Below are 15,402 nucleotides of genomic sequence, written 5' to 3'. Positions count from 1 at the left end.
TGAGAAGTCATTTTGAGGAAGCTGATACAGCCCTTCCCATCTCCTACGGCCTCCTCAGTGAACAGCCTAGGTTAGTGTCAGAAGGAACTCAAAATAGCTAGAAATGCTCTAGCTAGTCCTTCTCAAGTGGCTGGGTCACATGAGGCACCAGGAGAAAATCACGGAGTCTGACATGCAGCTCCAAGAACTGCCAGTGCCTGTTTACTGAGAGCCTGGGTGCGATTTTGGAAGAAGAGCATATCATAGGATTCTAGGGAAGATGGCAGCATAGGAGGACGCTGGGATCACCGCGTCCTGCTGGTCACATAGATTCCACCTACACCTGCCTAAAGCCAGAAAACCTCCAGAAGACTAGCAGAATGGTGTCTCCGGAGCCAAGTGCAGATGAGAGGCCCACGGAATTGAGTAGGAAGGGTGCCGAGGCGGTGTGCCTTACAGGGACTAGCGGGAGGGAGTCGGGGTGGAGGGGCGGCCTGCCGGCCAAGCAGAGCCCCTGAGTCTGGCTTGCAAAAGCGGAGGGGCTGGATGGAGTGTGTTCCGACAGCAAGCAGGACTTGACATCTGGAAGGTTATAAGCTAACAGCTAACAGCTCTGCTCAGAGAATGGGAGGGCTGGAGGACAACAGGAGGGAGAGTTGTTGAGCCCCAGATGACAGAGCTCAGCTTGGCGGGGAACAAAGGCACTCACCAGCACCATCTCCCTCACCAATCCCCCAGCCAAAATCCCAAAGGGAACCAGTTCCTACCACGGAACATGCTTGCACCGGGCAAACACCCAACACTGTGCTTCTGTGGATCCATCCCTTTGATGGGTCTGCCTGCCTCCCTCTGCCACAGGCCCCCTCCCGAAGAGGATCACCAAAGGAGAAGTGAGTAAGCCTACCCCTCCTGCCCCATGCACCTTGCCTATCCACCCTAGCTAATACGCCAGATCCCCAGCACCACAAGCCTGGCAGTGTACAAGTAGCCCAGATGGGCCATGCCAACCCACAGTGAATCCCGCCCCTAGGAGAGGGGAAAAGAAGGTACACACCAGTCTGATTGTGGCCCCAGTGGTGGGCAGGGGGCAGACATCAGGTCTGACTGTGGCCCCACCCACCAACTCCAGTTATTCAAGAGAGCACAGGGGAAGTGCCCTGCAGGTCCGCACCACTCCAGGTTCTATCCAAAATAACCAAACAGAAGAATTCCCCTCAAAAGAATCTCCAGGAAATAACAGCTAATGAACTGATCAAAAAGGATTTAAGCAATGTAACAGAAAGTGAATATAGAATAATAGTCATAAAATTAATCGCTGGGCTTGAAAACAGTATAAAGGACAGCAGAGAATCTATTGCTACAGAGATCAAGGGACTAAGGAATAGTCAGGAGGAACTAAAAAATGCTATAAACGAGCTGCAAAATAAAATGGAAACAACCATGGCTCAGATTGAAGAGGCAGAGGAAAGAATAGGTGAACTAGAAGGTAAAATTATGGAAAAAGAGGAAGCTGAGAAAAAGAGAGATAAAAAAAATCCAGGAGTATGAGGGGGAAATTACAGAACTAAGTGATGCACTAAAGAGAAATGATCTACACATAATTGGTATTCCAGAGGAGGAAGAGAGAGGGAAAGGTGCTGAAGGTGTATTTGAAGAAATAATAGCTGAGAACTTCCCTGAACTGGGGAAGGAAAAAGGCATTGAAATCCAAGAGGCACCGGGAACTCCCTTCAGACATAACTTGAATCAATCTTTTGCACGACATATCATAGTGAAACTGGCAAAATACAAGGATAAAGAGAAAATTCTGAAAGCACCTAGAGATAAACGTGCCCTCACATATAAAGGGAGGCCTATAAGACTCATGACTGATCTCTCTTCTGAAACTTGGCAGGCCAGAAAGGCATGGCAGGAGATCTTCAATGTGATGAACAGAAAAAATATGCAGCCGAGAATCCGTTATCCAACAAGTCTGTCATTTAGAATAGGAGAGATAAAGATCTTCCCAAACAAACAAAACCTGAAGGAATTTGTCACCACTAAACCAGCCCTACAAGAGATCCTAAGGGGGATCCTGTGAGACAAAGTACCAGAGACATCGCTACAAGCATAAAACATACGACATCACAATGACGCTAAACTCATATCTTTCCATAATATCACTGAATGTAAATGGACTAAATGCACCAACCAAAAGACATAGGGTATCAGAATGGATAAAAAAACAAGACCCATCTATTTGCTGTCTACAAGAGACTCATTTTAGACCTGAGACCACCTTCAGATTGAGAGTGAAGGGATGGAGAACTATTTATCATGCTACTGGAAGCCAAAAGAAAGCTGGAGTAGCCATACTTATATCAGACAAACTAGACTTTAAATTAAAGGCTGTAACAAGAGATGAACAAGGGCATTATATAATAATTACAGGGTCTATCCATCAGGAAGAGCTAACAATTATAAATGTCTATGTGCCAAATACCTGAGCCCCCAAATATATAAGACAATTACTCATAAACATAAGCAACCTTATTGATAAGAATGTGGTAATTGCAGGGGACTTTAACACTCCACTTACAGAAATGGATAGATCATCTAGACACACGGTCAATAAAGAAACAAGGGCCCTGAATGATACATTGGATCAGATGGACTTGACAGATATATTTAGAACTCTGCATCCCAAAGCAACAGAATATACTTTCTTCTCGAGTGCACATGGAACATTCTCCAAGAGAGATCACATACTGGGTCACAAAACAGCCCTTCATAAGTATACAAAAATTGAAATTATACCATGCATTCTTTCAGACCACAATGCTATGAAGCTTGAAATCAACCACAGGAAAAAGTCTGGAAAACCTCCAAAAGCATGGAGGTTAAAGAATACCCTACTAAAGAATGAATGGGTCAACCAGGCAATTAGAGAAGAAATTAAAAAATATATGGAAACAAACGAAAATGAAAATACAACAATCCAAATGCTTTGGGACACAGCAAAGGCAGTCCTGAGAGGAAAATACATTGCAATCCAGGCCTATCTCAAGAAACAAGAAAAATCCCAAATACAAAATCTAACAGCACACCTAAAGGAAATAGAAGCAGAACAGCAAAGGCAGCCTAAACCCAGCAGAAGAAGAGAAATAATAAAGATCAGAGCAGAAATAAACAATATAGAATCTAAAAAAACTGTAGAGCAGATCAACGAAACCATGAGTTGGTTTTTTGAAAAAATAAACAAAATTGACAAACCTCTAGCCAGGCTTCTCAAAAAGAAGAGGGAGATGACCCAAATAGATAAAATCATGAATGAAAATGGAATTATTACAACCATCCCTCAGAGATACAAGCAATTATCAGGGAATACTATGAAACATTATATGCCAACAAACTGGACAACCTGGAAGAAATGGACAAATTCCTAAACACCCACACTGTTCCAAAACTCAATCAGGAGGAAATAGAAAGCTCGAACAGACCCATAACCAGCGAAGAAATTGAATCAGTCAACAAAAATCTCCCAACAAATAAGAGTCCAAGACCAGATGGCTTCCCAGGGGAGTTCTACCAGACGTTTAAAGCAGAGATAATACCTATCCTTCTCAAGCTATTCCATTCATTCCTTAGTAGGATGTTCTTTAACCTCTATGCTTTTGGAGGTTTTCTAGTCTTTTTCCTGTGGTTGATTTCAAGTTTCATATCATTGTGGTCTGAAAGTGTGCATGGTATGATCTCAATTATTTTACATTTATTAAGGGCTGTTTTGTGACCCAGTATGTGATCTATCTTGAAGAATGTTCCATGTGCATTCAAGAAGAAAGTATATTCCGTTGCTTTGGGATGCAGAGTTCTAAATATATCTGTCAAGTCCATCTGGCCCAATGTATCATTCAGGGCCATTGTTTCTTCACTTCTACCTCCTTTCAGAATTCTATCTCTATCCTTGTATTCTGCCAGTTTCACTAAAATATGTCATGCAGAAGATCAATTCAAGTTACATCTGAAGGGAGTTCTCTGTGTCTCTTGGATTTCAATACCTGTTTCCTTCCCCAGATCTGGGAAGTTCTCAGCTATGATTTGTTCAAGTATACCTTCAGCCCCTTTCTATCTCTCTTGTTTTTCTTAAATTCCTGTGACACAAATATTGTTCTGTTTGATTGCATCATTTAGTTCTCTAAATCTTCCCGCATGATCCTGGATTGTTTTTATCTCTCTTCTTCTTAGCTTCCTCTTTTTCCACAATTTTATCTTCTAATTCTCTTATTCTCTCCTCTGCCTCTTCAATCCGTGCTATGGCCACCTCCATTTTATTTTGCACCTCATTTATAGGACTTTTTAATTCATAAAAATATGGAATGCTTCATGAATTTGAGTGTCATCCATGCACAGGGGCCATGCTACTCTTCTCTGTATTGTTCCTATTTTAGTATATGTGCTGCCGAAGAGAGCACTTGCATGTTTTCTTTTGTGGAGTATCATTTGAAATATTTTGTCCACTATTAAAAGTCACTTATTATCTTGTTATTTTATTGTAATATTCTTTATATATTCTAGGTACAAATCCTTTGCCAGATTGTAATTATTTGTACCCAGTCCAAGGCTTGCCTTTTCCTTTGCTTAATGGTGACTTTAGAAGAGCAGGTAAATTTTATATTTGATTAATATAGATTACAACTTTCTCCTGTTATGTGCTTTTTATGTTCTGTTTAAGAAATCCTTTTCATACCTGAGGTTTATACTTTTTTTTACTCTACTTTCTTCTAAGAGTTTTATATCTTTAGCTTTTATATTTAGGTCCTAATTCATTTTTTATAAATTTTTGTGTGTGATATCTGGAGGGATTGAAACATTTTATTCTAATCACATATCCAACATTATTTGTTTATAAAGGAAAATAGCATTATTTTTTTGAATGTTGTATGCAGAACGATTTATTAAAAAGCTTGTCCATTCCATTTAATTACTTTTATATTTCTGTTGAAGTTTAATTGACATGTGGATCTCCTTCTGGATTCTCTGTTTTCTTTCTTCAATCTATATGTCTATTCTTACACCAATACCACATATGTTATTAGTAAATCTTTATAATAAGTATTGAAAAAAAAACAGTGTAAGTCCTCTAACTTCTTCCTTCTCTTTCAAAATTATTTTGCCTGCCCTTTGCTTTTTGCATGTCCATATACATTTTACTATCAGTTTGTCAATTTTTACAATTGGTTTTATTTGGAATTTATATAAACCTATCATCTAATTTGGAGAGAATTATATAAATAATAGCAAGTCTTCCTATTCTTGAACATAGTACATTTCCCTTATTCTGGACTGTGTTTCCCTCAACAACATTTTGTCATTTTTTGTGTGAAGATTTTGCATATGTGAAGTTCATGACTAACTCATCATGGTTTTTAATGCTGTCTTAAATTACATTGTTTGAGTTTATTTACTTATTTTGAGAGAGAGAGAGAGAGGAGAGAGAGAGCACACTTGAGTGAGTATGTGAAGGGCAGAGAGCAGGACCAAGAGAGAATCCCAAGCAGGGTCCACACTGAATGGAGCCCCATGTGGGGCTTGACCCCATGACCAGTGAGATCATGACCTGAGCCGTAATTAAGAGTTGAACTCTTAACCAACTGAGCCACCCAGGCACACCTTAAATTGCATTTTTAACTTAAAATTCCAATTATTTATTCATGATATATTGAAATACAATTGATGTTTTATATTGACTTTGTATCCTATGATCATGCTAAATTTACTCAATTTTAGAAGGATTTTTGTAGTTTCTTTAGGATTTTATACATAAATTATAAAAACTTATTATTATTAACAAATAAACAGTTTTACTTTCTCCTTTCTAATTTGTATGCATGATTGTACTGGCTAGGACCCCAGTGAAATATTGAATTGGAGTCTTTACAGTGACCATTCATGCCTAAATCCAGATCTTAGGGGAAAATGTTGTCTTTTTGCAATAAGTACGATGCAGTAAGTATGGAATCTGAAAATGGACTACCGTGCTCTGCTTGGATTCTCTCTCCTTATACCTAGAGTGGGGCATATGCCCAGGTGTAGTACGCATCTGGTGTACTTTATTGGAGACAGGGAAAGGAAAACCATAAGATGTTCTGATAAAACTACTTTTAATTATATTTTTATTATCATAGTTCCTTTTCATACTTGTCCTGACTGCAGCCTATTACCAAGGCCCATCAATTGTAAGTTCAAAATATTTTCAAATCCATCCACTCCTTCCCATTGCTACCCTAGTTCAGATCACAATAATTCTTCACCTGATTACTCCCTCAGCCTTGATCATCTGCTTCCTATATCAGAATTTATTATATCAAAGTTATTTTTCAAACTCTAAAGTGCTGATGGATTGTCTCTGAATCTTGGTAAATGCAGGTTCTGGAACTATAGGTCTGGCATGGTCTAATTTTGCATTTCTTTTAAAAAAAATTTTTTTAACGTTTATTTATTTTTGAGACAGAGAGAGACAGAGCATGAACGGGGGAGGGTCAGAGAGAGGGAGACACAGAATCTGAAACAGGCTCCAGGCTCTGAGCTGTCAGCACAGAGCCCGACGCGGGGCTCGAACTCACGGACCACGAAATCATGATCCGAACCGAAGTCGGCTGCTTAACCAACTGAGCCACCCAGGCACCCCTAATTTTGCATTTCTAACAAGCTCATTGCTGATACTGATGCTACTTGTCCATGGGCCACATGCAGAGAAGCAAGTGTAGTTTTTTCCTTGGGCAGCAACACTGCAGACACTTCTCCAAAATTCTGAATCTCTCAGCACCACCAAAATTCAGTAATAGCCCAAGATGCCTTACCGCATTTTGTTCTATGTAAATTTATATTAAAACACACAAATTTTCAGGTTCTCAGGGAAGGCATTTCTTATTCTTGTCACTGGCCATGTGTACTGAGAGACAATGATGACCAGATACTTCTTGCATCAAGTCTCATGCTCTGTGGATTTGTCCATCAATATAATCCAGATGTGTGGATGGGATAGGGTCATTGGATTGCTATACTTAGCCTCACTATTTCCTCACCCAAGAGCTCAGACTTGATTTCTTTTCTGAAGCAATACAAGGAATTCCTCCATTACATACTAATGAGACTTGAAAGAAACTGAACATTGCATGCTCTTTTAACTATAAAGTTAGGTATGTGTATTTTATGATGGCTGTATCTTCTTGTTCATTGCACATTTTCATAATATACAACGAATCTTCTCTGTCTCTTCTGATATCTTTTGTCTTAAAAATCTATTTGTTTCAATTATTAGTATTTTGATTCCAGCTTCCTTTCATATATCTTTAGTATATCACTTTTTGTCTTTTGTTTTTAACCTTTCTGGTATAATCTGTTTATTTAATACTTGACTTATACTCTAGCTACAATACTTTTCCTTTATAATTTATATCTGAATGTATTTGTCTTAATGAGTGATTTGCCACTTTTTCTCTATAAAATTAATTATTAGGATTTATTTGACATTTTAGATGCATATTTTGTTTCTTGTAATATTTTTGCTTCCTGTTTGTCTCTTCTTTTAGATAGATGGCATTTTCTTTGGTGAATGTAAGGATTAGTAATTTTCATAGATTGTTCGTAATGACTGAAGATCCCTATTCATGTTTATTCACTGCCACTGCCTTATTAAATACTTCATTCTCTATGCCTTCCCTCTACCAACTGAAGTAGTCTTCAGTCCTCTTTTGTGACTCCCATTTTTTCCCCTCCATTCCCAATCACCAAAAGCTCTTTGTCTTTAATACTATTTCATATATATGTATGTGTGTGTGTGTGTGTGTGTGTGTGTGTAATTTTCATTTTTCTTTTTTTTTTTTTTGGTCTTACTTTTTTTTATAAACACCAATAAATTTCATCAAAATAATGAACACCTTTATTCATATATCTCTAGTAGCATTTCCTTTGTCTCTTACTATTTTAGTATTTCTTCTTAAAAAGTGTTTTACGGGGCTCCTGGGTGGCTCAGTCAGTTGAGCATCCAACTTCAGCTCATGTCATGATCTCGCGGTTTGTGAGTTGGAGCCCCGCGTCAGTCTCTGGGCTGACATCTCAGAGCCTGGAGCCTGCTTCGGATTCTGTGTCTCCTTCTCTCTCTGCCCCTTCCCCACTCATGCTCTGTCTCTCTGTGTCTCTCAAAATTGAAGAAATGTTAAAAAAATTTTTAAAGTGTTTTACCTAACATGGTAAATGAATTGAGGCAATTTATGATTGATTGAAAATATTTTTATTACAGTTCTACTTGTGATATAAAATTTGAGTCAAAATTATTTACCTTTAAAATAAAAAATCTCCATTTTCTTTTTACATCTTGGGTCACTAGTGACAATTTTATGCCATTCTAAAATCCATTGTTTTGTTTTGTTTTGAGAGGTAACCTGCTTTTTCTCTTAGAAATATTTAAAATTTTATTTCCTTGATATTTTGAAAATGTTCCATCCTATGTCTATTTTTTTTCCTTTTTTCTCCTGATGGTTTAAGCTCAGACATCTTTATCTTGAATTGTAGGCTTTTATACATTTTTTTTCACCTATTTTCTCATACCCATTTTTAATTTTCTCTTTTTAGGAGCCCTAGTGTGTATCCTAACATTTTAAATTCTATCTTACATATCTCTATCTCTCATTTTATATATTTTTAAATTTCTTCATTCTTTTGTGATGTATTCTGGACTAGAGTTTCAATCTGCTCTTTCAACTCACTGTTCTTTTCCCCCAAGCTGGATTCCTATTCCAACTTTTCCTATGTATTCCTGATTTCAAGTAATGTATTCATTCTTCATTTCAGTTAGTAAATTGTATACCTAATACCACAATTTATTTTATTTATGATGAATTTTTTTTGTCTCATGATACCCATATCTCCCCTTAACTCCTTTTCAATATTTATGATATATATTCTAAATTATTGGTCCTGTGTTCCAATAATTCTGTTTTAAATAGTATATTCTATTCAGTTTCTTTTGAAGTAAGATACTCTCTGAAAGTCTAAGGTGTTGCTATTTGAACTTCTAAACTCCTGTTCCCCAAGGGGTATTAGTTGTTTTGTTTGGTTAGTTGCACTAGGGAAAGACCCAAACTCAGGCCCAGTTCTGTCAGTCCTGTTGAGTTTAAGGATAGGGCAGCTAACTCCATAAAGTACAAAATCAATTTTGATCACTTACATTTCTTATCACTCCATGAGAAAAGTAAACTAACAAGGTTTTAAATCTTAAAAGCTTAAGCAAATGCTTCATTGGAGAAAGCAGTTTGCACATGGCTTATAAGGTGAAAGAAGGGTGTAGAGGGATGAATACCCAAGGATTACTGGTCAGTCCACAGCTGTGTTCACCAGTTCCTCACCTGTCAGTGGTTGTTTCTGTCCTTACCCCCCAAAACTCTCCTCTGGAAGATACAGCCTGGCACACCTGATTCCTACAATGAAGGGAATGACTATCTCAAGGCCACATGGGGGTGGCCTGGTGGAGTGTGGGATGAATTTCAAAAGGTTTTCCCAACCAATCCTTTTATTGCCACGTCATTCACTCTCTGTCCAGCCTGCAGCCAGTTTCCTCCCATACCCTCTTGACATCTACTATGGTTAGTTAATCATAGCCCTCAGTCATCTTAATACCTGTCAGGTGTTTTTTTGTTTTGTTTTTGTGTATTGTTTTAACTTATTGTCTGGAATTCATCATTCCCAGTTTGTTTGTTTGTTTTCCTAGTTTCTCTGGAGTTGATTTTTGGAGGGGGTTAGCTCACAGCTTTGCTCAATTCCTTATCTTGGTGGGAATCAAAGTGCTCTGAAACATTTCCATCCTCTAAGTTGATGTCACTGAGTATCTTGCTCCTATATGTGACTAGTGTGGCCCTTGGCCTTTATAACCCATCGCAACTTGTTCAACTCCCAACTCTGCCTATTTCCCTTGTCAGCTGTAACCAGTACTTCAAAGTCTCCAAGGATCATCTTTCCAAAATATACTGTATTTTAGAGTTTACTTAAAAAAGAAACTGGAATACAATCGAACTATTTTTGTAATAACTATACTCCCATTCATTTGCAGTTCTTATTTTCCCTTCAGTGAAAAGGAGGGGAAGTTAGAAGAATAATATGTCATACTGTGTGTTGCAGGGGTGGTGTAGGGGGTTTGAAGGTCTCTGTAGCAGATTATTTTTTGTTGCTGTGGACTCAGAAAATTGTTGGACAGCCGGGAACATCTTGGAGAATGTTGGCATTCATAACTATTCAAAAAGATCTGATGTCTGTTCTCTGTGGGGATTTGTGGGTGAGAAGAATGGTTTGCCTGAGTGTTGAAGTGTTAAATCATAATCAGTTCCTGTGCACACACAAAAAGGAGGAGAACAATTGGCAAATGCCTTGCACAGCTGCATTATTGCCTATAAAAAATGGGAATGAAGCAAACTCATATCTACGGTAAATGAGATAGTGAAGCCCATACACTGCTGCCTCCAAAAATGATTTTTACTCATCATCAGTAATGAGAAAAACGTCTAAATGGCTTTAAGGGACATTTGAAATTTATGTGGTTTGACACTTAAAATTTTTAGAAACATCTAAAATAACATAAAAATAACCAAACCATGAGGTTAAAATAAACTTCAGTCCAACCTATAAATCCGTGTCAGGAGAGATTTATTTTAGAGCAACATCTCAAATAAAGTGCTAGTTTAAACTCTGTAGTCATTCTTTTTTTAGAACAAAACAGTGAAAGTATTAAGGAAGGATACAATTGCCACACTCAAGATTAAAACTTTTCTCTGGAGTACATCGGGATCTATTGTTGTATATTGGGATATGCTAGCTCATAAACACAAATATGTTCTCTGTTTATGTCACTATTGCTTTATCTCAATAATTACTATTAATTATGATTTTGTTTTTATAACTTAGTAATAAAAATGATATCCTTTTGTGTTTCAGTTTCAAGTTGAGCTCCTCTTTGTAAATGTTTCACCAGTTGTCCAACTTAATAGTGCACATCAAGGTACATGGAATATTGAAAAATGACAGCTCCAAAACAATTGGCCTTGACATTGAAGAAGTTGTAAAGTGTTTGATAATGGCAAACTTGCCAAAAATAAATACTTGACATTTGTTTATACATTATCAGGAATTTTAAATTCTCACTGGAAAATATTCCATTGTCTACTATAGCAAACCCAGATGAAAAGATGGTATTGGTTTTTAAAAAAATACTATAAAAAATAGGGGGAAAAATGAAGGAAAAAAAGGTAAAGATGAGTTTTGATTTTTTTTTCCAAAAATGGCCTTGCAGTTCTGTACTGCTTTTCTCACTGTTCCATACATTTGGTTTGCTCTTAAATTGTTGATACGTGGAGCTTGATTCTTTGAAATCAGTAATGCCATTCAGTCCATTTCTGGGTTTTTAGATAACTTTCTTGCATTCTGGCAACTGTCAAAACCAATTTCCCGTTCAGTCAGTATAAATGTGGATATTAAGAAATATTTGAATTAAGTCCTGCTTTCTTCACACTCCAGATTGTGATGGCAACTACTGTAGGATAATGGCGTGTATGTGCCCATGGGGGGTAGAGAAGATTGGTCCCACCCAAGAATTCCATTTGTACAAACATATTGCTGGCATAGGCTCAGAGGCTAACTAAATTTCAACCTGGGATGTCCAAAAAATGAAGCCATTTGTTAGAGTAAAAGCTCAATGTAAATAGAATTAGTATTAACATAATTATTTATGTATTTATTATTTATTTTTTAATGCTTATTTAATTTTGAGAGAGAGACAGACAGTGCACGAGTGGGGGAGGGGCAGAGAAAGAGAGGGAGACACAGAATCTGAAACATGCTCCAGGCTCTGATCTGTCAGCACAGAGCCGGAAGCAGGGCTCAAACTCAGGAACGGTGAGATCATGACTTAGGCTGAAGTTGGATGCTTAATGGACTGAGGCACCCAGGCACCCCAACTCATTTATTTAATTAACCAACATTTGTAGAATACCTATTTTATCTTCAAAACTGAGATGGCCCTGCAGAAGATAGCATGTTGTACAGGATTCTGGAAACAGCAGAATATCTGTAGTAGAATATAAATAGAAAGTCACTGGAATTTCGCATTAGCTCTCCTGTTCAATTACTTGAGGCAAGTATAATAAAATGTTAAAATTCAAATGTTACTCAAGTGAAGTAATTTATTCTAATAATTTGAGCATTGCTAATAGAATGATCACAGCACACCCATATGCTAAAATGGGCTTTCCTGTTTGCCAGCCCAGCTATCAATTCCTCCACACATTTCTAGGGTCCATTCTTAATATTAACTCTTTACATCTGCCAGTGCTTTAAACGTCACTTTTACTCAGAAGTTATTTGATTCCTCTAATAGATTTGTGTAGGAGGCAGAAGATATGGAATGTATAGTTAGGGATATTGGCTCTGAAACCTGAATTATCTAGTTCAAATTTCAGTTTCTACCTTTTATTATCCAGTTTAATTTCGGTGAGTTATTTACCCTCTCTCGGCCTTCGTTTGCTTATCCAGGAAAGGCAGATGATAATAGAATCCAAACAGATAAGATTGTTGTAAGTATGAAATGAGTTAATACACAAAAGGATAGTTTCAGTGATCTGAAGCATCCTTGTTCTAGCTAAGTAAACAGTGATACTTTTGTGTTCTCTAGGTTCTATGACCTGTTCAGAATACATTGTAATTAAATCACCACTTATACTTGGAAAATGATCTATCTTGTTCTCCAATTTCTCTTTAACCCGCCATACTAATTTCTTCTTTAACTGATCTTTCTTACCCAGATGTCTGTAATCTTTTGATCTATAATTCAGTTATGACCTAGCACCTTGTAGTCTAATTAAAAATGACACATTAGTTTTCACTCATAGGCTAACTCTAGGTAATTAGTAGTGGCTTCTTGGCAAAGAACATTGAGAGCAATTCTAAGGCTCAAAAGGAAAATGGTTTTCAGATATATTACTGATTTCTCTCCTTCAGTCACAGGAAGATGGGGAGGAGCAAACACATGGAGGTCTTATTTTTCAGCCCTCATGATAAATCCACTTCTTTTCTATTATACATAACAAAAAAAATTAGGATTTAGAAATTTTCATAATTAATCATACTTACACAATTGATTATCAAATCCTTGGCTATATTCAAATAGGCAAAACGGGAGATGGTCTGTGCAGGGAGCATGATGTTGCAGTGCAATGATTAATTAGTGTCCATTTCTGTCTCAGTTTAAAAAGATCTTGTAACACAAAGAAACAGAGGTGAAATATAAATGACACCAAACAATATGTGCCTTTGTCCTCATTAGGGGTTTTTGGCAAACCATAAACAAATTTAAAATTTAATCTAACAGAAAAGAGTGTAAACCTAGAACTATCTTGTCAATTTATCAAGATCTACAATGTTAACATCACCCAAGGAGGGCAGAAATCATTAATAAATGGCCCATAAAGTGGAAAACAAAAATGTCATCACTCTCATTTGCTTAATTTATGATCAAATGGTAAAGTTGCATCATATAAAGCCCAAGAAGGTTAAGATTTTAAGTAACTGAGACATACTATCTGAAATTGTTCTTGTGTGAAATGGTAGATATAACTCTTCCTTATGCTAATTATTAGGGTTTTAGAAGTGAAACTATATACCCCAAAGCAGTATATAAATAGAGAGGCTATTTTTGTTTGTTTCTCTAATGCATGACTTTATTGTCAGGACCCATAGTAAACTGTGAACATTTAGACATGTTTATATTTGCCATTCTTTGTTACATATTGTGGCCTAGAGCCTAAATGTCCATCAACTGATGAATGGATAAAGAAATTGTGGTTTATATACACAATGGAATACTACGTGGCAATGAGAAAGAATGAAATATGACCTTTTGTAGCAACGTGGATGGAACTGGAGATGTTATGCTAAGTGAAATAAGTCATACAGAGAAAGACAGATACCATATGTTTTCACTCTTATGTGGATCCTGAGAAACTTAACAGAAGACCATGGGGGAGGGGAAGGGGAAAAAAAGAGAGGTTAGAGAGGTAGGGAGCCAAAGCATAAGAGATTAAAAACTGAGAACAAGCTGAGGGTTGATGGGGGGGTGGAAGGGTGGGTGGGTGATGGGTATTGAGGAGGGCACCTGTTGGGATGAGCACAGGGTGTTGTATGGAAACCAATTTGACAATAAATTTCATCTAAAAAAAAAAAAAATAAATAAATAAATAAAATCTCATTTTTAAATTAAAAAAAAAGATTATAATTTAAAGAATCTCTTTAATGTTTCTATAGCCATGGAATCGGAGTTCTCACTTTGGGTTCAGATTTTGTGCTTTCTTTATTCAAATTCAGTTTTTCATTTACCTCCTTTTCACATTTTGTTATATTTTTCCTATTCCCTGCTTTTTAGTTTGCCTTTTACTCATTTGGATTTCTCTTTAACTTCTTTCTGGGCCATTTTTACCTCTTCCTTTTTATTTTTACTATTCTTAATCTTCAGCTACCTCCAGATATGTTTTTAATGATTATTCATCATTTTTACTCACCATACTTTATCCTTTTCATTTTCTTACTTTAAATCAGTCTTTATTTCTTGCCTTAGTCAGAAAGAAAGCTGTTTTATATTGTAAAGACTCTCAGGACTTTCCTCCATATCATCACCATGAGTTAATTAGTAAAGAGGTTTTAAATCTAATATTTATTTATATTTTCTTCAGGCTTTATTTGTTATTGACTATGAAGAATAGGCATGCCTTTTAGGTATAAGTCTTGAATATTTACTTTTAATTGTAAATTAATTCCCTTATAGAGAATATGACACTTATGGGGTTGTCTAAAAAGAAATACAGCAATGTCTTTAAGTCACAGTTTATTTATTTAAATCCCTACTAAGCTAAAAAAGTATGTGAGTATCCTTTGGTGGATTTCCAATTATTGCATGTAATTCTATACATATGTGCTCTTGGTATATAATATTTAGTAATAACTTTACTGGTAAATATGTGGATTCTTGATTCTTATCTGTTTAATTCATTCTTTCAAACATTCACTCAGAAAAGATTAATGAAGTCCTCTGGAAATACTTATGTAAATAAATATATACTTAACACGTATTTGTCCTTCCACTTACCTACTTAACCGACCACTTGAAAATTGACACCTTGATAGATAATTGGAATTCAATTTTGTAGATGATAATATGTGTTTTGTCTTGTTTTTTTTTTTTTTGTTTGTTTGTTTTTTTTTTTTTTTTGAGAGAGAGAGAGAGAGAGAGAGACTACACATGAGCTAGTGGGATGGATGAGGAGGAACAGAGGGAGACATGGGGTGAGAAAATCAAGAGCCGGCTCCCTGCCAAATGTGAAGCCCATTGTGGGGCTGGGATGATCT

The 15,402-nt window shown here is 36.7% G+C and overlaps 1 non-coding gene across 1 annotated transcript; it reads right to left on the bottom strand.

Annotated features, from left to right (window-relative positions):
* Positions 1-4,323: 4,323 nt before the first annotated feature.
* On the bottom strand, positions 4,324-4,430 carry LOC122231661. Its single transcript, XR_006208906.1, has one exon. It is a non-coding gene; the product is annotated as a U6 spliceosomal RNA (small nuclear RNA).
* Between the last annotated feature and the right edge of the window lie 10,972 nt (positions 4,431-15,402).

This window comes from Panthera tigris, chromosome D1 (assembly GCF_018350195.1).
Source record: "Panthera tigris isolate Pti1 chromosome D1, P.tigris_Pti1_mat1.1, whole genome shotgun sequence".
Classification (NCBI taxonomy): Eukaryota; Metazoa; Chordata; class Mammalia; order Carnivora; family Felidae; genus Panthera; species Panthera tigris.
This window is presented reverse-complemented; position numbering and strand designations above follow the sequence as displayed.